General features: G+C 38.1%; 2 long non-coding RNA genes across 2 annotated transcripts; both read left to right on the forward strand.

Moving 5' to 3' along the window:
* Positions 1-2,502: 2,502 nt before the first annotated feature.
* On the forward strand, positions 2,503-8,779 carry LOC120105318. Its single transcript, XR_005507695.1, has 2 exons — positions 2,503-2,539; positions 7,247-8,779. It is a non-coding gene; the product is annotated as an uncharacterized LOC120105318 (long non-coding RNA).
* A 4,227-nt stretch (positions 8,780-13,006) lies between these two features.
* On the forward strand, positions 13,007-15,185 carry LOC120105315. The gene is made up of 3 exons (XR_005507692.1): positions 13,007-13,205; positions 13,827-13,895; positions 14,959-15,185. It is a non-coding gene; the product is annotated as an uncharacterized LOC120105315 (long non-coding RNA).
* The last annotated feature ends 4,357 nt before the right edge of the window (positions 15,186-19,542 follow it).

The following is a 19,542-nucleotide window of genomic DNA, read 5'->3' on the forward strand; positions in this document are numbered from 1 at the left end:
TCATTTGGGATGATCCCTGGACCCAAATCACATGCATTCCGTGAATTAGATCCTCTCAGATTCTGTTTTAGCCATTGATCCCAATTCCCCTGCATCACATACTCGTAGTCAATCTCTTCACGTAAACAAGTCTCCTTCATTCCATATTTCAACCTCCCATGTTATCCTAGCTGTGAGCACTCCGAATCCGAATCAGCTTAAATCCTCATATGGTGTGTCCACGTTTCTAGCTTCCAACCTCCTCTCCCAAACTAAACAGAGTCCTCTCATGTCCAGCCACCCCACCTTCGTAGATCCAAATCAAAGTCATCCGGTTCCTTCCAGCTTTTCGTGAGCCAATCCAACACCCTCCCACATCCAACTAGATCCCCAACTTCATCTCTTCCGAACCAATCCAGCCGCTTGCATCCTTATCCCTTCTTCAAATCCTAGCAACCGTATGCTCTCTTCCCAGCAAATCTAAGCATCCCAGCTTCATGGCTTTCGATCTTCTTCCCAAACTTCACGGAAACAGAACACGTCACCTCCCAGCTTCTTCAACCTCATCCGGATTCATCCCAGCGTCAACCTCCCGAGTCAACCCCAACGGTTCTCTCCCCTGATTTCTTCACCCGTTCGAATCAAGCCGAGTCCCAAGCTTCATATTTCGATCACTCCCTTCCGCATCCCCTGCTCCGTTATATCTCAACTGCCAACCTTCAAATCCCAAGCCTCCCAGCCATCCGCCATGCCCAATCCTCCCGTGATGCATGCAAGAGATCCCAACATCCCAGCTTGCAAAACAGAGCCAGCTCGTTCATTCCATCTTCCCCAACTTCCGGATGAGATCCACTTGTGTCACAGCATGTATTCCATATTTTCTCTTCCAAATCCAAACCAGCTTGATCTCTAGCATCCACGGATTAGAACTCCCCTTCCGGATTAACTCCCAGCCATCCCCTGCTTCGAAACTATCATCCTTATCTTCTTCCGAACCAAATCCAACGCCTTCCCAGCATTCGGATTGACCCCAGCCATGGGAACAGAACCAGGATATTCTCAACATCCACGCCATCATCCGCATCCATTCCAGCTCCCCTGTTCCCAACCGAATCTAGCTTTCCATCACCCACGGATAAGCCCAAGCCAGCCTTCATCTCATCCGCAGTCAACTCCCAGCTGCCAGCCGCGTCCAAGATCTCCTCCCACGCGTTGAAGAAGTGGCGATTTCTTCCACTCATCCCATGAGCTAGCAGCGTCCGAGATCCTCTCAACATCCACGTCTTCGCCATCCTCTGCATCCAAGGGAGCAACCGACTTCTTCAACGAAATCAGTTTCCAGACTATAATCCCAACGCCCGGATTAAATCTGCTACGTGTCTCGCCCGTGTCAGTTTCTTGGCCCTTATCTTCCCACGACGTGATGAGATAACAGGGGTCGACAGAGGCTATAAAAGAAGGAGATTTCTCCTCTTCGAGAATCAAGCTCGGGAGCTCATAGGCCAAATCCCACAGAAACAGAGGAGGGAGAAGTTTGGGTCTTTTTGGGAATGCCTTCTCAGAAGAAAAAAATAATGAATTGCTAGAGAAGGAAGGAGAGATCTAGGGAAGGGAGGAAGAAAAGAAGAAATGGGAGCCCGCTGCTGTGCCACTGCTGCTATCGCCCACGACTCCATGGAAGGTTGATCTCCTCTCTAGGGCCGGATGCAGCCTAACAAAGAGATACAGGTTTTATGTATTTAATTTTATATTCTTGGAGTTGTATGAACTTATTGTTTTTAATGGATATCCTCTTTTATCTCATATTTAATTTCTGTGATTTTAAATATGACGTTTATACAACTGTTCTTCATGATCACTAAGTTAATAAAAGATCACCCATGCTTAGGGAAGATGCAGTGTCCTGCCACATTAGTTTAGGATAGACATTTCATGCCAACCAAAGATGAATATTCCTAAATTACTTTTGTGAGATTTTTATTTAAATGCTTATTAGGCTTGTAGCCAATTTGCATGTCAATCCAAGAATAAATTAAAATATAATTAACTCTTGTTCCGATGTTAGTGGTGAATTCCTTGCCCTAGGTTTCTCCAAACTGATATCATTTTAATTGCATTTATTTTTTAAAATTGCTTACTTTAATTGTCTTCACAAATTTCATTTTTCAAATATTTTTAAGAAAACAACTGTACCCCAATCCCTGTGGATCGATACCCGTAATCACTATCCTGCTAGATACGTGCTATTGCGTGGTCTTTAAAGTTGACTATCAATTTTTGGCGCCGTTGCCGGGGATTGCTAGCATAGTTGTTTTTCTTTTCATATAAAAAAACTTTCAAAAAAAAAAATAAAATAATATATATATATCTAAAATAAAATAAAATTATCTTTTATTTTTGTTACTTTCCTTATTTTTTTTTCTCTCTTACTAATTTTTGCATTATTTGATCAGAAATGAAAGAGGAAATCTGGGACGATCAAAAAGGAAACTGCTGAAAAAGGAATGCTGTAGAGGTTTGCCTAAAAATAAAAAAAAATTTGCTGGGAAAATTCCCGTTGGTAACCTCTAAACCTTTCTTATTTAAATTGATTCCCAGTTTGCTTGAAATTTTGTGGTGATTGTTTGATTTTAAGTTCAGTAAAAGTGTGAATGCATGCTTGATACACATACACCAATTAATCCGCACATAGTAAGGGCAATCACCCCAACAAGATAAGAACTGGATTTCATCACCAGATTCTTGCCCAAATTAGGTGAACCAATTCACACATAGCTATCACTTTAATTAAAATCAATTAGACGTTGGCTCCTAGGGACATTCGAGCTCAATAGGACGAAGATCACCGAAAGTTACACCAATTTCGCTCTGTGGCTCAGCTGATGTCTAGGCAATCTTTGTCCCTTTAAGGGAGACAGTTCATCTGTTCGAGGCAAGTGATTTTTAAGTGGGACCTTTGCGAACGAATCGTGACCCCCCCACTTACCTGGGAGCTTACCTGGTCAACTCAGTTCATTAGACCAGATTGGAGGCTTAGATGCCCTCTTCAAACCAGTTAGGAGCTGTCTAGTGATTTTAGGGTAAACATAAGGAATTGATGTGTTTTTCTTTTAATGCATGATTTACCGCACTTGACTGATTAGAAAAATATTAGTGTATGCTAGGGTGTCGGTCCAGATCTTCTGAATTAGTACCTTTTGATTCTGAGATAGAGCGTTCTATTAGGGCCCTTCGAGCTGAAATCCGCACCTATAGAACCATAGGATCTGCTCCACCTATCGAGATGGCTGAAGAACAACCCAAGCTGTTAAAGGAGTACTTCACTCCTTCCATTTATACCTCTCCATCTTGTATGCGACTACCTGATACCACTGCCGCTGTACAGTTTGAGATTAAGTCTAGTGTCATCCAAATGCTTCCCTCTTTTTATGGACTCAACAATGAAGACCCATACAAACATTTGGATGAGTTCCTTGAGATCTGCACTACTGTCAAAATTCAGAACTTCACTGATGATGCTCTGAAACTTAGGCTGTTTCCTTTTTCTCTTAAGGATAGAGCAAAACAATGGCTCCATTCATTAGAAGCTAATTCCATTCTTTCATGGGCCCAAATGCAACATGAATTTTTAAAAAAATATTTTTCCATAGGAAGAACGAATCAATTTAGGCGTGCTATCACGAGCTTCTCCCAATCTGACGGAGAAGAATTTCATGAAACTTGGAAAAAATTTAGAGACTTACTCCGAAAATGCCCGCATCATCAAATACCCAAATGACAACTAGTGCAATACTTTTATGATGGGTTGTCTGAACGAAATCGTCAAATGATTGATGCTTCTTGTGGGGAAACTTTTATGCTTAAGAGTGAGCATGAGGCATGGCAGTTGTTTGAAAACCTCAATGAAAATTCCCTCCACCATGCCTCCTCCGCTCGTCGAGCACCCCGAATTCTCAAAGAAAAGGGACTATATATGAAGTTAGCCAGTCCATAGGTCTATCCGACAAAGTAGATGCACTGTCCCGCAAATTGGACCAGCTAATGTCTAGAGAACAGCTTCCAAACTTTTCCCAAGCACAAGTGTGTGCTCTCTGTTCTAGTCCGTCTCATACTGTTTTGAGTGCCCTTCGGCAGCACAATTTCCTGAATTTGTGCAAGAATAAGTAAATGCTGCCCAAACGCAATCCCAACCCGGTAATGATGCATATTCTACCACTTACAACCCGAGATGGCGTAACCATCCGAATTTCTCTTGGAAGCAGCAGACTCCCTATACTTCCAACCTTATTTCCAAAACTTTCAACAATTTCAGAATGTTAATCCCTACCGTCCTTCGACTCAATTTCAATACACTCCTCCTCCACCCCATAGAAACACAGCCTTTGAGGAGAAAGTGTTGACCGTCCTTCAAGGTTTGGAAACCATTACACAATTGGTGCACTCTCACATGCAATCCATCGCCAAGCTAGAATCCCAAATGGGGCAACTAGCTAATGCATTAAACAAGCGAGAGGAAGGAAAACTTCCAAGCCAACCACTAAGTAATCTTAAGGGACAATACATGGCTCAAGAAAATCAAGTAAATACAATTCATCATGAACAAGCCAATGCTTTGACTACCCTAAGGAGTGGACGTGTAGTAGACAATAAGATTGGGGAGGATAACAATAAGGAAGGTGAAGAAGAGGGTAGAAATGTGTCAAATGAAAATCTAAAACCTTCTTCTTCTTCTTCAGCTAGTCCACCTTCTGCCAAAACTCACATTCTAAAAGTTCCATTTCCTGAAGCTCTTAATTCACCCTCTCCCTTTGGCAAGAAAGGAACTTCACTAGAGGAGATGATGGAGGTTTTCAAACAAGTCAAAATCAACCTCCCGCTTCTTGATGCTATTAGACAAGTTCCCTCCTATGCCAAATTTCTCAAATTTTCCTCCTAGGACACATGTGCCTAAAAAGATCTTCCTAACTGAGCAAGTGAGTTCTATTCTCCAACACAATACCCCTCCGAAATTCAAAGATCCTGGTGCTCCCACCATCTCCTATTTCTTAGAAAATAATTTCATTGATCGAGCACTCTTAGATCTAGGAGCAAGTGTCAACCTTTTACCTTACTCAGTTTATGAGAAACTTGGGTTAGGTGAGTTAAAACCAACCTCGGTATCCCTTCAATTGGCTGATCGATCTGTAAAAACACCACGTGGGATAATTGAAGATATTCTTGTCAAGGTAGACAAATTCTATTTTTCAGTAGATTTTATCGTCCTTGATATGGAACATGAGCCTAATCCTAAGAAACAAATCCCCGTGATCCTTGGGTGGCCCTTTTTAGCTACAGCCAATGCGAGTATAAATTGTAGAACTGGGGTGATGAATATATCCTTTGGGAATATGAAGGTCAAGTTAAATATATTTCGTGCCTCTGATCAACCCGCAAAGGAAGTTGAGTGCTTCCTAATAGATAAAATGGATGATCTTTTAGAAGAAGCCCTTCCCTATATTTTGGCAGATGACCCTTTGAAAACATGCTTGGCCCATTTTGACTTTGATATAGAAAAGACCATAGCAGCAGTCAACTCTGTGCCCGATAATTAGTTTCCCACAAATTTTCTTCCTTGGAGAACTCGGCATGAACCCGATATGATTTGATAAGGATGCGCTACGTCTGGCTGAAGACGTTAAACTTAGCGCTTGTTGGGAGGCAACCCAATTTTTGTAGGTTATTTTTGTTTTTTTTATTACTTTTATTGCAGGATTCCTCATATTACTGATGCAACTAAGGTAAAATGCTTCTATCCTTCATATGCATCATATCTTCATCCACAATTAAAAAATATACAAAAAAATAATAATAAAAAATAAAAAAATAATAATATAATATTAAAAAAAAATATTGAGGACAATGTCTGATCTAGGTTGGGGGGTATAGAATTCGAATTTTTGAAGAAATTTTTCGCATTTTCGCATTTTTGAGTAAATTTCACAAAAAAAAAAATCTAATCTTTATGCCTTAGTGCTGAAATGATAAACACACAAAGTATATAAAATCTAGAAAGCCCAATGACTAGTCAACAGTAAGTCAATTTGAGTTCTTTTTATTAAAAATTCTTTTAGCGAGTTGTAAGATAATTTTTATTTTGGAATTTCACAAACACACATGGCCTGCACTTCTAAGGGTTAGGTTCAACATTATATTGTTAAGTCTGGTAGCAACCTTGAGTCCTGATGAATCATACCTATCTGATTTACTGTAAAAAAAAAGAAAAAGAAAAAAAAAGTGAATTTAGTCAGGTACATTGAAAAGGGCTACCTATTGTCAAAGGTCAGCGGGCTTGTATGAGGAGCCCGAGCATAGGTCCGTAGGGAAGTCTTGATGCCTAACACCTTATGCCATCTGGTGTGGGAGTGTTGACTGAATGCTCGCTAGACGGAGGAATCATTACAAGAGTAAAAGTGCATAATTTATTTATAAATACAAAATAAAAAAAGAAAGAGAAAGTAATATTGACCTTGAAAAAGATGATAGTTTGAAAGCGATCGTAAAAAATTTCGAGTAAACTGGAATATTACAGATAAAGCCCATGAGGTATTAAAGTAAACATCCACAACTCTCGAAATCCTGCAAGATAGGATGATTTTGAATCAGTGATTAGGTCTTATCTGACCAATTCTTGGAAACTACTAGCTTTAGCAGTATTTTGGGGAATCTAAAGCCTTAGCTTGTGTATGGTCCAGATTTCACCGAGCACCCGAGTATAAAAAGTCTTACAACTCTCTAACAGAAACTTAATGACTTCAACTTAAATTGCATACTGACCTAGGATTTGGGCTGACTTAGTAATTAAAACTTTGTGTGCTTTTAAAATTTTTAGCACTTATGCATTTGAAATTAGATTTTATAAAATAGTAAAATAAATTCTTTAGGTAACGACAGCAGTTTGTGGGTATCTAAGCTGGAAACCCTCACGAGACAAAACTCGTCCACTAGGGCCACCTAGGGGTTTAAAGCCTTATTGCATACGGTAAATGCAATCGCGATTCCTGCGAAAGTGAGTTAGTTTTTATTTTGCTTGAGGACTAGCAAAATGTAGGTTGGGTGGTGTGATAAGTGCTAAATAATGCATGAATTAATATCTTTATTCATAGCACCTATCATTATTTTAATTCACATATTTTGAAAATTCAACTAAAAAACGTGTTACCTTCATCATTGCATTTTAATAAATTAATTTGAGTTTGATTTAATTATTAATTGAGCCTAATCTATGCAGGTCGAGTCAAACTCATTTGGGATGATCCCTGGACCCAAATCATATGCATTCCGTGAATTAGATCCTCTCAGATTCTGATTCAGCCATTGATCCTAATTCCCCTGCATCACATACTCGTAGTCAATCTCTTCACATAAACAAGTCTCCTTCATTCCATATTTCAACCTCCCATGTTATCCTAGCTGTGAGCACTCCGAATCCGAATCAGCTTAAATCCTCATATGGTGTGTCCACGTTTCTAGCTTCCAACCTCCTCTCCCAAACTAAACAGAGTCCTCTCATGTCCAGCCACCCCCCCTTCGTAGATCCAAATCAAAGTCATCCGGTTCCTTCCAGCTTTTCGTGAGCCAATCCAACACCCTCCCACATCCAACCAGATCCCCAACTTCATCTCTTCCGAACCAATCCAGCCGCTTGCATCCTTATCCCTTCTTCAAATCCTAGCAACCGTATGCTCTCTTCCCAGCAAATCTAAGCATCCCAGCTTCATGGCTTTCGATCTTCTTCCCAAACTTCATGGAAACAGAACACGTCACCTCCCAGCTTCTTCAACCTCATCCGGAGCGTCAACCTCCCGAGTCAACCCCAACGGTTCTCTCCCCTGATTTCTTCACCCGTTCGAATCAAGCCGAGTCCCAAGCTTCATATTTCGATCACTCCCTTCCGCATCCCCTGCTCCGTTATATCTCAACTGCCAACCTTCAAATCCCAAGCCTCCCAGCCATCCGCCATGCCCAATCCTCCTGTGATGCATGCAAGAGATCCCAACATCCCAGATTGCAAAACAGAGCCAGCTCATTCATTCCATCTTCCCCAACTTCCGGATGAGATCCACTTGTGTCACAGCATGTATTCCATATTTTCTCTTCCAAATCCAAACCAGCTTGATCTCTAGCATCCACGGATTAGAACTCCCCTTCCGGATTAACTCCCAGCCATCCCCTGCTTCGAAACTATCATCCTTATCTTCTTCCAAACCAAATCCAACGCCTTCCCAGCATTCGGATTGACCCCAGCCACAGGAACAGAACCAGGATATTCTCAACATCCACGCCATCATCCGCATCCATTCCAGCTCCCCTGTTCCCAACCAAATCTAGCTTTCCATCACCCATGGATAAGCCCAAGCCAGCCTTCATCTCATCCGCGGTCAACTCCCAGCTGCCAGCCGCATCCAAGATCTCCTCCCATGCGTTGAAGAAGTGGCGATTTCTTCCACTCATCCCATGAGCTAGCAGCGTCCGAGATCCTCTCAACATCCACATCTTCGCCATCCTCTGCATCCAAGGGAGCAACCGACTTCTTCAACGAAATCAGTTTCCAGACTATAATCCCAACGCCCGGATTAAATCTGCTACGCGTCTCGCCCGTGTCAGTTTCTTGGCCCTTATCTTCCCACGACGTGATGAGATAACAGGGGTCGACAAAGGCTATAAAAGAAGGAGATTTATCCTCTTCAGGAATCAAGCTCGGGCTCATAGGCCAAATCCCACAGAAATAGAGGAGGGAGAGAAGTTTGGGTCTTTTTGGGAATGCCTTCTCAAAAGAAAAAAATAATGAATTGCTAGGGAAGGAAGGAGAGATATAGAGAAGGGAGGAAGAAAAGAAGAAATGGGAGCCCGCTGCTGTGCCACTGCTGCTGTCGCCCATGACTCCATGGAAGGCTGATCTCCTCTCTAGGGCCGGATGCAGCCCTAACAAAGGGACACGGGTTTTATGTATTTAATTTTATATTCTTGGAGTTGTATGAACTTATTGTTTTTAATGGATATCCTCTTTTATCTCATATTTAATTTCTGTGATTTTAAATATGACGTTTATACAACTGTTCTTCATGATCACTAAGTTAATAAAAGATCACCCATGCTTAAGGAAGATGCAGTGTCCTGCCACATTAGTTTAGGGTAGACATTTCATGCCAACCAAAGATGGATGTTCCTAAATTACTTTTGTGAGATTTTTATTTAAATGCTTATTAGGCTTGTAGCCAATTTGCATGTTAATCCAAGAATAAATTAAAATATAATTAACCCTTGTTCCGATGTTAGTGGTGAATTCCTGGCCCTAGGTTCCCCCAAACTGATATCATTTTAATTGCATTTATTTTTTAAAATTGCTTAGTTTAATAGTCTTCACAAATTTTATTTTTTCAATATTTTTAAGAAAACAACTGTACCCCAATCCCTGTGGATCGATACCCGTAATCACTATCCTACTAGATACGTGCTATTGCGTGATCTTTAAAGTTGACTATCAAAAGGTGACTTCGAGCTTTATGACGCTGGAGGAAAGTCCATTCAAGCTGAAGCTGTTGGAACCTACTACTTGGAATTACCTTCGAGAGAGTTCCTAAAATAAAAAGATTGTTATTATATGCCCAAGATTATTAGAAGTGTAATTTCTATTCCTTCTTTGTTAAAGAAAGGATTTGAAATTAATGTAAAGAGCAATGGTTGCTCAATTTCTTTTTCTAATAAAGTCTATTGCAATGGCATTATGGAAAATAGTCTTCTTATTATATCTCTTAATGACAATGTATTTCACATTGATAAAAATAATAAAAGAAAGAGAGAAGAGGTGAATAATATCCTCCTTTGGCATTACCAACTAGGTCATATTAGTGAGTCAAGAATACACAAGTTATACAAGGAAGAGTTCTTTAATCCTTATGATTTTGAATCATTAGGAACTTGTAAATCTTGTCTTATGGAAAAAATGACCAAGTCTCCATTCACTAGACATGGAGAAATGGCAAGTGAGTTATTGGAACTTGTGCATACAGATGTATGTGGTCCTATGACAACTCCAGCTAGAGATGGATGCTTTTACTTCATCATATTCATTGATGATTTATCAAGATTCGGATATGTGTATCTTATGAAACATAAATCCGAAGCCTTTGATAAGTTTAAAGAGTATCAAAGTATGGTTGAAAAACAAACTGGAAAGTGTATTAAAATTCTTCGATCTGATCGAGGAGGTGAATACCTTTCTAGTGAGTTTTTAAATCATCTTAAAGAAAAGAGCATTCTCTCTGAATGGACACCTCCGTATACGCCACAATTAAATGGTGTAGCCGAACGAAGGAATCATACTTTATTAGATATGGTACGATCCATGATGTGCTTTACTGATCTTCCTATTTTCTTCTAGAATTTTGCCCTAGAGACTGCTGCACTAATATTAAATAGAGTACCTTCTAAGTTTGTACCTAGCACTCCATATGAGATATGGAGAGGAAAGAAGCCTAATCTTAAGTATATTAAGATATGGGGTTGTCAAGCTTATGTTAAAAGAAATTTTGGACACAAGTTAAGTGCTAGATCAGATAAATATATTTTTGTAGGTTATCCTAAAGATAGTATAGGATACATCTTCTATCATCCTACCGAACAAAAGGTCTTTGTAAGTAGGCATGCCACTTTTATGGAGAAAGAATTTTTCTTTGAAAAGTGCAAGGATAGAAGAATAGAACTTGAAGAAGTTCAAGACCTACAAATGGAGACACAAGATATTCCTCAACCAGATGTACCCATAAATGAGGTACAACCACAACACACATCTCCTCTTCGAAGGTCAGATAGAGTGCGAAAAGAACCTGAGAGGTATGGGTTTATCATTGAGAATGATGAAGCCCACATTGTTCAAAACGATGATCCTCTGACCTATTCGGAAGTTGTCATAAGTTGTGACTCTGACAAATAGCTAGAGGCCATGAAATTCGAAATAGGCTCAATGTACACCAACCAAGTATGGATTTTGGTTGATGCACCAGAGGGTGTAAACCCTATAGGTTGCAAATGGGTCTATAAGAAAAAATTTGGAGCAGATGACCAAGTAGAAACCTACAAAGCTAGATTGGTGGCAAAAAGTTTCAGACAAAAGCAAGGAATTGACTATGATGAAACTTTTTCACCAGTTGCTATGCTCAAATCTATTTGGATTTTGCTTGTAATAGCTGCATACTATGATTATGAAATCTGGCAGATGGATGTCAAAATCGTCTTCCTTAATGGTCATCTTGAGGAAGAGGTTTACATGACATAGCTAGAAGGATTTGTCTCAAGAGGGAGAGCTAATCAAGTTTGCAAGCTTAAGAAATCCATTGATGGATTAAAACAAGCATCGAGGAGTTGGAACATCCGTTTTGATACAACAGTCAAAGAGTTTGGTTTTATCAAAAATGTAGATGAACCATGTATGTACAAGAAGACTAGTGGGAGTGCCATTGTCTTCTTAATATTGTATGTAGATGACATACTAATTATAGAAAACGATATTTTTATGTTACAATAGGTCAAGACTTGACTATCAAAAAGCTTTTCCATAAAAGACTTGGAAGAAGCATCCTATATACTTGGTATAAAGATCTATAGGGATAGATCTAAAAGGATGCTAGGCTTGTCGCAGTTTAGGTACATAGATCATGTGCTGAAAAGATTCAATATGGAAGGAAGTAAAAGAGGTTACTTGCCTATGAGTCATGGCATACGTCTCTCTAAGAAGATGTCTCCTAAGACATCTGAAGAGAGGAATAGAATGAATTCTATTCCCTATGCTTCGGTAGTAGGATCAATAATGTATGCTATGCTATGTACCAGGCCTGATGTTGCTATGCCTTAGGCATAACAAGCAGATTCTAGGCTGATCTAGGAGAGGATCATTGGATAGCTGTAAAAAATATTCTTAAGTACTTAAGAAGGACTAAAGATATTTTTCTAGTTTATGGAGGTTTTGAGTTGAAACTAAGAATTTTCTGATTCTAGTTTTTAGTTAGACCCGGATGATAGCAAGTCCACTTTAGGGTATGTCTTTACCCTAAATGGTGGTGCAGTGAGCTGGAAGAGTTCCAAGCAACAAACTGTAGCTGACTCAAATACTGGGGCAGAATATATTGCTGTAAGTGAAGCCGCTAAGGAAGCTGTCTGGATGAAGAAGTTCATCTTTGAGTTGGAAGTAGTTCCTGAGATTGCTAGACCAGTCTCAGTTTATTGTGATAACACTGGAGCTGTTGCTCAAGCGAAGAAACCAATGTCTCATCACAAATCCAAGTACATTCTAAGACACTTTCACCTTGTTCGAAAGATTATCAAGAGATAAGATATAGTGATTGAATGAGTAGACACAAAGAACAACCTAGCATGTAACACCCTAAAACAGGGTTCGGGTAGCTTAAGTAATTTTTTACTAGTTGTTAAGTATTTTCATGATTTTAACCTAGTTTATTATGAGAATCCGAATGCACATGAAAGGTGAGGGAATATCAAAAATTTTGTGATGCAAATTGGATTGGAATTTCCCAGGAAGTTTGATTCAAAATCAATTCAAAAAGGTCGGAATTTTAGCTGTTACAGAAAATTTTAAGATTCCATGGATTAAGAGTGCAATAACTCTGGATATAGTCTATGAATCTAAGTAAAATTTTAAACACATAATCTACATTGAGTGAGGGATTTACTGTTGAAATTTCAGCTCAAACGGATTAGCCTACAGCCTGGAACAAAACAAGTTAGGTGAGTCCCTCGGAAGCCTGTCATTATAGAAAACTGCAGACCTAGATTTGTCCAAAATTTCGGTAAAAAGTAAGAAGCATGACGTGGCCTGAAACCTAGTTTTTAAAACCGCTGGGAACCACTCTTTTGACACGTTAGGTATCTGGGAAGCTAACGTGTCAAGAGGAGGGGGGGGTGTCTAGCATGTTTTCAGGCAGCAACTTGTGCTGCTGCTGTTCATCCGTTAGGAGAAGTTTAGTTGTTGGTTGCAGGTGCCAGCCCAAATCAGGCCAGAAAAAGCTCCAGGGAGGGAGAGAGGAAGCTAGGGAAGAGAGAGAGCTACTTGGGAATCCAAATAATTTGTGGAAGAAGGTTTAAAGTAAAGAGGAAGAGCAACTACTTGCTGTTGGGCTGCAGAACAGAAATACAGAAATTCTGGTGCACCCAGGCTTCCCAGCGAATTTCAGGTGAGTTTTCCAAACTTTTTAGTGATTATAATTGAGTCCCACGTAGGAGGGTGATAAAGGAAGATTTTAGTTATTTTAGATGAATTTTTAGGTATGAAAAAGGATTTGAACTATGCTTCCGAAGTTGTTGAAAGCAGTCTGAAATTCTGCAGAATGAAGCGATGGGATTTCTTTGTGTTTTAGGTGATTAAATTGTTATTTAAAGCTGAAAGTTTGTAGGTTGTGTTAGGGATTTCCTAATCCTAACACAGAGACTAATAGGTGGAATTGATTGTTTAAGAACCTCCGGGAGTTAAGAGGTTTAATTGGCTCGAAAATAGAACAAACAAGCTGAAAACAGGGAAATTGAATTCTGATTTATTTTTGATGTTAAGTAGTTGTTAGGCAGCTGAAAATTTATAGATGATATAGAAGGTTTTCTAGTCCTAACCCAGGGTATCAAAGAGGGAGATAAAAGCTTGGAAACCTTTGAGAATTGAGAGGTTTTATTTATCCTAAAACAAGACAAGCAAGGTAAAAATCAGAAAGTTGAGATGAGGGTGTTGGATTTCTTTTTGGAACATGCATAATCATGTTGTATAATATAGGTTATAATTTTGATCAACTCTTTTAATTGTTTAGGAGGAGAAGAGAGTCCCGGAAGTGTGCCGGGAGTATCAAGCACTAGGGTGGTGCATTAGTCATCACAAGGTGAGTGGTTTTCTTCTTAACTATGGTAGTTTATTTTGTAATTCTAGAGAAATGAATGATGTCTCCAAATTCAGAATGAATATGCTACAGAATGAAAATAAGAAGTATTAATTCTCATGATTAAATTGCTTTCTATCAGTGGATAAATGCTCTAATCTGGAAAATATATGCTATGCTTGAAAATACTTTAAATTCATGTTTGTTGATTCGTAAATTTATGAACTTGTTTGGGAATGGATTATCCCAAAGTGACTGAACCACTTAAAACCCCTTATCATGGCCAAGAGAGTCATTTTAGTTTGACTCCAAGCTATTCTGGAGTCGACCCCTGTACTCCAGAGTCGACTCCAACCTTGTTACTGTAATTTATATTTGCACTTTTACCTTGGATATATCACATCAGAGTTTATGATATGTACCTAGTAGGGCAGAGATGGGATGCCGGGAGGGCGTAGCTATGGTATGTGCCCAGTAGGGCAGAAATGGGACGCCGGGAGGGCGTAGTAAAGATATGTGCCAGTGGGGTAGAGTTGGGACGCCGGGAGGGCGTAGTAGTAGCACCATGCATAGGACCGTCGGGCTACTCATGAGAATGGTGCCTCATGCGAGTGGCCGGTAGTAGGGCTCGCGGGAGCCATGATTTTCAATATTTAAACTATGTATACATATGACTGAGCAACAAATGTATTATTTTTAAGCATAATGATTTCAGAACCTATGTGAATGTTCTATGTATCAAATTCCTCAGGGAAGGAAAGTGGACTCTACGGTCCAGAAAAAAAAATGACTTGAGCAAGGCGATTTTATAAATGCTTTATTTTAAAGCAACAACTTTATTTCCTGCTAGTTGTAGTACTATTGGCAAACAGCAGATTTCTTATGGGGTTGAAATCTAAGTGCTTTAAAATCAAATGCAAATGTTTCATATGTGGCATAAACACGTTATATTTAATGTATGTAAATAAATATCACAGCTGAAACCTCTTATTTCCTTTTGGTTAACAGATTATTCACTCACTGGGACTTAGGTCTCATCCCTCTCTTTTTTTGTAAATTTTTGCAGATCGGCAGTCATAACATTATAAAGGTACTGCATCAGCATCATCCTAGAAGTTTGTCATAGAAGGTTGGCCATGCCCCTCTGAGTGAAAGGAAAAACCTTTGTATTATGCATATAGGTGGGGTGTGAATATAAAGTAACTTGAGACAGATGTAAAGTTTGTTATATTTTGAGCTATGTATAGTAGACTTTAAGTTATAAATGAAAGCTTGGGTTGCTTTTAGTTATGATTAAAGTGAGTTAAATTAATTAAACTAACAGGTTTAGGATGTGTTAATTTTTATTGGTTGGTTGATTGGATATAGTAATTGACAAGTTTTTAATAGTAACTTGTGAACCGCGGCACAAGCTGCTAATAGAAACTCTGCTCAGTACTGTACCCGACTAACCTACTGTGGGAAGGGATCCCACATAGCAGACCCGTTCACTAAAGCTTTACCACAGCAGCAGTTCGATCTCCATCTCGATTGTATGGGGATAAAATATAAAAGCGATTGGCTTTAGTGCAAGTGGAAGATTGAAAGAATAGATGTCCTACAAGCCAATCGCAATATGTATTACGAAAGGTTTTTCTTTTGATTTGTCCAAATCATGTACATGACATTTAATTATGAATAAAGACATTGTGTTTCATCATACGCTGTTGATTATATTTGTGATAAACTCCTTAGATTAGGGCAATGGTTTTAGGGCTATGATGAGATCATACTAGTGAGACCTAAAATCTTAAAATCCTGATCTTAAATATTTCCAGTCGTTGGCACATTGAGTCGGGGATCAATGTTACCGGAGAGACTGGCACATCTTATGTATGCTTGATGCAGAGGATGATTGATCTCACAATCACTTGTGTGGGATACTAATACAAAGATGTAGGTGCTTATTGGAAGAATGAGTTCACTGAATTGACCTACAAAGATAAATCTCATGAAGTCTTACTTACATGTCAAAAGATGATTCTCTTAGTGGGAGTTGTGCAACTGATCCTTTGACCTAAGATCACCATGGTATCTTGTGCACATGAACCCATATTTTGGTTCACACTCATTCATAACTTTAAGTTGTGTACGGGGTCTTCTGGATATGGTAAATTGTGTACGAAGATTATGAGTAGGTCAACAAGAAATCAATCACTTCTAGTAAGAGAAGATCGCATCCCATTTATTCTAATCATATGATAATTCAGGGAGTCTTTGATCAAAGCAGAATGAAAATTAGAAAGAGTTTCTAATATTTCATGATTCGAATTATCATTAGAAGATTAAGAGAAATATGAATATGAAATTGAGTTTGACATACATTCATAGTCATATACATATTCGGGATGCAGTTTGATTAAAGGATTAAATTGCACGGTAACTTGCCACTGAAGGATATTTTTGGTATTTCCACCAAATTTCATATTTTTTGGGTAGACATGATACGTTGCTAGATGTCAATCTTGTCTTATAAGTTTGATCAAATTAAAGAGTTTAATTCGATCCCCAATTAGAAAGGATTCTAATTGTTAAGTTCGGGTTCGCGCAGTTTGGGCCTAAATCGATTAGAAGAGTTCTAATCAAGTTGGGTTAACTCGCACTCACACCTATTGCTGGCTAAGTATGGAACCCAATGGGTCACACACAAGGAAACTTATCAAAGGTCTAATTGGATTAGATCATGTTTGCAAGGTAGACATCCTAGCAGGTGTTGCAAATCCTTAGCTCCTGATTCGAATTGGATTCGGATCTAATTCTTAATTGATCTAATTCGATTAGATTATGTTCTAATATGGGTTAGCCAAGAGTTGGCACCTAATTGGCTTGGTTTGAGTCTAATTAAATTAGATTTGATAAATCATTTAATTTAGACCGTTGGATCTTCTTCAAACTGTCGGATGAAGACTTAATAGAAAAATTGGATGGCGCCATGGATTGGAGCCATTGGAACTTCATCATGGGATGATGAGAGATCATGATGGCATGATGGATCTCATCTGGAGGCGTGATGATGAAAAATACGTGAAGGGAAAACCAAGGATGGCGTAAGTTATGAATGGATAAGGATGAAAGCCACCCTTTGATCTTATCCATTTGATTTCTCTCTCTCTCTTCATCACATCTAAGGGATATATGGCGCCCTCTTTTATGGCCTTTGGATCATCATCACCTCTTGATCAATGGACAAGAATTGTTCCTATTTTTCATGCGTGAGAAGAAGTGAAGAGAGGGATGAGTACGACGCATATATGAAGAGGTGCTTAGGGAATGAAGCGCCATATCATAAGCGCTTCATCTTATCCTAACTTCTTTTGATATGCCCTCTCATCATAGGTGCTTCCCTTGGTTATCACACATCTCTTGATGCATGAAAGGATGGCTAGGATGCATCCTTTCACATCTATAAATAGGAAACAATTCTACCGTATTCTTTATTCCATTCCACCGCATTCTCTCTCCCTTATCCCTTCTTTCTTACAAGCCTTTGTCTTTTTCTAGCATTGCTTCTAGAATGTCCTAAGCCAAGACAAGGAGGTCTTCTTTAGGATAAAAAGATTAGAGTGATTTAGAAAGGTGAAAAAAAAATAAGAGAGGAGAGAAAGCAAGCCAATTTAAATCCTTTGGAAGGATTCAGCATTAAGGATCAAAAGTGTTTGGAGCTAAAGTCTTCATCGAGTTTCCGTGTGGATCTTGGACACCTCATGGAGATTCTACAAACTTGGATTTAGCGTTACAGGTATTCTTCTATTTCAACATTTATATTTATATTGTTTGATTGCTACCATTAAGGTGATCTAGGCTTATAAGGGTTTTATGCATAGGGACTTTATCAAGAAATTTTTTAAAATCCTTAGCTTCCGCTGCCAATTATGACATGTTAAAACCCTTCACCTTTAACGTAATCTTAACTTGAAACTTTGTCATAATCAATTTCTATGTTTTCTCTTTTGCTCTACTATAACCCTTATCTCGAAATTTACTCTTGAGAGTTGTTTTGATCTTGTATCCATGATGTTTTATGAATGTATCGAGTATGTATCGAGCGTATCGAGAGTGTATCATTTCTCTACTTGATTACTTTTGTTAATAGTATTTGCACTTCCATATGGCCTTAATGGCTTTGTAAACATCAAAATAACATTATGATTCTCAATCTCCCCCTTTCTGATGATTACAAAACATTACTTATAGTTGATCTGCCATTTACAAGAAAAATTTGATGAAACATAATAAGTTGCTTTTGGTTCAATATTTTCAAAATATTCTCATTTTGGAGTGTGTATCAAGGAACCAAGAGCTCTCCCTATCATTATCAAATTGATGCCAAATTTGTTTTAGCTTTATTCCCCCTTTCTCTTATGTTTCATAGAGTCAAAAATTTTCAAAGGTTTGTGCCAAATGAAGGGTTTCAAGGTATGTATCGAGGCAAGAAAAATCTCTATGATTTTATATCAAAATTCAGATTTTTTTTTTGTCAAATGTCTCCCCCTTAAGTATATAATATATGCCTCTTAGTTTAAGGGTTGATGCTCATATTTTCTCCCTTATACAGTTTTTCTTATAGAATTTGCGAATTTTTGCTTCTAGTTTCTCTCTTATATTTTCTCCCCTTTTTGTCATCATCAAAAAAAATGAATAATAATGAAATATTAAGCACAAGGCAATATTGCATGTCAAATTATTGCAAGAATATGAATCACGTAAATAATATCATGGCAAGATAATTAATATAGATAAGAGCCAGTTAAGATAGTTTCAAAATTATGATTAGATCACATCAAATTTGATGATTTTAATATTCTTTTAAAGTTCTTTTATCTCTCTTTCAAAAAGAGTAAACCTGAGACAATTTCAGGGGTAACAAATATCATCAAAATCAAGGATGAAAAGTTTGGCTTTAAGAATGACACATTTGAGATACGAGCCAGAAGAGATCTCTAAATATAGATTCCAAAGATATTTTTTTTTTTAAATCAAGTGTAAATGGAATCTTTTTCAAGTTATTTCAAGGAGTATCAAGAATGATATTCAAAGAAGGCACGAATGGAAATCCAACCTCTTCCCCCCCTTTTTTTAAAGATCTTTAATAACATATGAAGGCTTTTTCATTTAATTTTTTTAAATATATTAAGTATATAGCAACATGAGAACAATCTAATTAATTTTTGGAGTATAGTATAAGATAAGATAAAGATCAAAACTTATATACTCGAAAAATACAAGATCATGTTGAATCATTGATTCTTAATGACTTCGAATTTCTTTCATGATATAAAAGCATTGGGGCACAGATACCAAAACATGAATTCATGCAATGTATGATACATAAAATCCAAAGCTTTGAGAGTTCTTTTAGAGCTCTTTTAAAGACTTCCTTTTACTTCTTTAAAAAATCATAGCATCAAAATTAATTAAAATGAATTGGCTCAAGATTGAAACACCAAAGTGCAAGCCAATAAGAATTCATTAGTAGATTCTAAGGTAAATTTTCGACTAAGATAAATGGAATCCTTTTCAAGTAGTTTTCAAAATAAATAATTTACCGATAAGGTACAGATAGAAATTCATCTTTCAAAAGATGTTCAATTAGGCACAAAGTCTGATACTA

This window comes from Phoenix dactylifera, unplaced genomic scaffold (assembly GCF_009389715.1).
Source record: "Phoenix dactylifera cultivar Barhee BC4 unplaced genomic scaffold, palm_55x_up_171113_PBpolish2nd_filt_p 000256F, whole genome shotgun sequence".
Taxonomy (NCBI): Eukaryota; Viridiplantae; Streptophyta; class Magnoliopsida; order Arecales; family Arecaceae; genus Phoenix; species Phoenix dactylifera.